Raw genomic sequence first — 2,669 nt, 5'->3', positions numbered from 1 at the left:
ACAGGACACTCGTCGAGCAGCGTCCGAAGTCTTCTCGCCTCGCAACGTTTTTATATAAATACGCATTTGGTGCCGCAGCTAAACGTCGCGTCCCCTCCCTCCCTCCCGTCCCCCCACGGCCCATCGCGCGACGGAAGAAGTCGCGTTTGCTCTCTCTCTCTCTCTTTATATATATATATATATATATATATATATATATATATATATATATATATATGCTCATTGTAAAAGAGGAAACAGACGCTTAATTCTGAAGCCCTTCAGGAAGCACGGCGCACAACGCGCGTTTGCTCTCCGATCGTGCGTTCGCTCCCCGTGATAGTGCTCGTCCACAGAGAAAGCAATTCAACAAGAGGGGACACTCGGCAAAAACTGGCAACAGGAAACACGTCACCATACGTCACGCTATACTTTTGACACCGAACGTTAGCTGCCGCGAGCATCAAAAAAAAAAAAAAAAAGAAAGTGAACTTAAGTTAACAGGCATTGATTTATTTTTTTAATTCTTTGCCGCGAAAACTAAAACGTTTTGCGTATAAATCAACTGAAGCTTTGCGACTTATTTTACTTGCCATACCTAGCCACAACTCAATGACACGCCAGATACATGCGTCATCCACTAGACACTCCCCCGAAGCCAGCGAGGATGGCTGCGCGCGCGTTTGAGCGCTCGCGCACGCCGACCCGTCTGTCTCCTTATTTTTTTCTTTTTAAAATGTAACCTGGTTTATTGGGCTCTCGGCGTATTCTTGCGTTCCTTCTACACTGGGACAAGACACCACTGCACTATTGGACTACGGCAAGGTGAGAAATCTTGTTTCACAGGCTACGACGCAATTAGGCTTACGGCACGGGACCGAGACTTAAGACGCAGTTAGCGAAAAACAGCTCGGCCATCCTGGCGCAGTTAGAGTTAATGAATCGTGCTGAGACATGTTTCCGACGCTTCCTATGGGACTATTGTAACTTATTTCGGTGTTTGAGCCACACTGGCTGCACAAGGCGCCGTGTCGCAGTTAGCGAGAACTCAGCCGTGGTGTGTAGTCTGGTGCATCTTGCTAAGAGAAGTTTGTGCCGCTTTCTCTGACGCCAGACATTACTGAAAAGTAATTTCGTTACTTTCTGGGGTACTTTTGAGGCACGCTGGCCGCACAGCGCGCTGTGACGCAGTTAGCGATAAGCAGCTCGGCCGTGGTGATAAAGTTAGTTTGGCGTGTAATGAATCTTAGAGGGACAAGTCTGTGACGTTTTTTGTGGCTCCGCCACAACATACACCTTCCTTCGGTACTCACGCCTGTTGAAAACGCGATGGGCGATTGCCAAGAGTGATAACATGGGGTGTGCTGCTGGCGCCGGCAGAACGCGCGAAAGATAACGCCGACGAACATATCAGAAACTTGTAATTCGAAAATTACGTCTTCTAAAGGACTGAAAAAGGGCATTGCACCCACGCATTTGTCTTGAGTGCCTGTTGCGTCCGTCTCTATGTATGTAGCGTACCGTCGCGTCGCCCGAGGCCAAGTTTTGGAAACGCGAAGTCGCCCGTGTATTTGTGCTGCCAAATTGCAGGAAATAATGCCCGGAAATGGGGGAACGCTTGGAAATCAGATGTTTTCATATTTTATGGTATTGTTTGGGAAGAGTCGGGTATTTTCTACGCCATGTATGTAAAAGCGAATTGTTTTTGTTTGTAATGCCGCCCGTTCACTGCTTTCGCACGTTTCGCCTCTACACGCAGTATTCCTATGTCTAAATACCAAAATGACTCATGCTTGTAACATGCTGTTACATGCTTGCAAATGTAACATGCTTGTACTTTACTTTTTTTTTTCAGCTGGTGCCGTCCGGTGGAGCTTCATACAGGAACTGCTGCCTTACCTGCTGGTGTCGCAACGTTGCATGAACGCACAAAAAGCGCGGAACGGGCTTTTATATACAGCAAAATAAATATTTCCTAATTGCACAAAAGGTCTTGCTTCTTTCTGAAATTGCACGAGGCACAGATTCGATGGGACTTTACGAGATCGTTCGCAATCATTTTTACTAAATAATAAACCGATTCTGCACGAAGAGCAAAAAATAAAAAGGAGGGGGGGGGGGGCGCAGCCGGCGTGCTAGCTTGCGTTCAAAATACGCGCGCCCAAAACCGAAACCGGAAGTGATTTAAGTGATTGACACCCACCGCTTGGCACGCTGCAGTCAATTCGGCCGCTGGGCCCTATGGGAGTGTCCCCTCTTATTGAATTGCTTTCTCTATGGCTCGTCCCTGGCGCGCTTTCACTCGCACATAAAGCATACGGCACGCGGCTAGGATTTCATCGCCGCTTGACGTCATACGGAACCTCACTGCGACGGCGACAGCGACGGCGACGCCGATGGCAGAAATCCGCTTTGAGTGTCCATATAATTGCTATCGCAATAATAACGTGAGAGAAATAGAGGCAGTGAATTGGATGCAAAGAATGGAAACAAAAAGGACAATGAATGGGACAACAAGAATGAGAAGAAATAAATTAGAAAGGAAAATCTATACGATGACACAAAAGGCAATGCCTTGCTATTTGGGGCTTGAGCTGGTTGCCTAAGTACCAAAACATACCTGAACAAGTATTCGGAACTAGATGAGGCATGTGTATGCTGCAGCAATGATCCGGAGACCACTCAACACA

The 2,669-nt window shown here is 47.3% G+C and overlaps 1 long non-coding RNA gene across 1 annotated transcript; it reads left to right on the top strand.

Moving 5' to 3' along the window:
• The first annotated feature begins 646 nt into the window (after window positions 1-646).
• Window positions 647-1,968, top strand: LOC125947086 (uncharacterized). The gene is made up of 2 exons (XR_007468125.1): window positions 647-804; window positions 1,835-1,968. It is a non-coding gene; the product is annotated as an uncharacterized LOC125947086 (long non-coding RNA).
• Window positions 1,969-2,669: the final 701 nt, after the last annotated feature.

This window comes from Dermacentor silvarum, chromosome 7 (genome assembly GCF_013339745.2).
Source record: "Dermacentor silvarum isolate Dsil-2018 chromosome 7, BIME_Dsil_1.4, whole genome shotgun sequence".
In the NCBI taxonomy this organism is placed as follows: Eukaryota; Metazoa; Arthropoda; class Arachnida; order Ixodida; family Ixodidae; genus Dermacentor; species Dermacentor silvarum.
The sequence above is the reverse complement of the archived record's forward strand: the minus strand, read 5'-3'. Positions and strand labels throughout refer to the sequence as shown.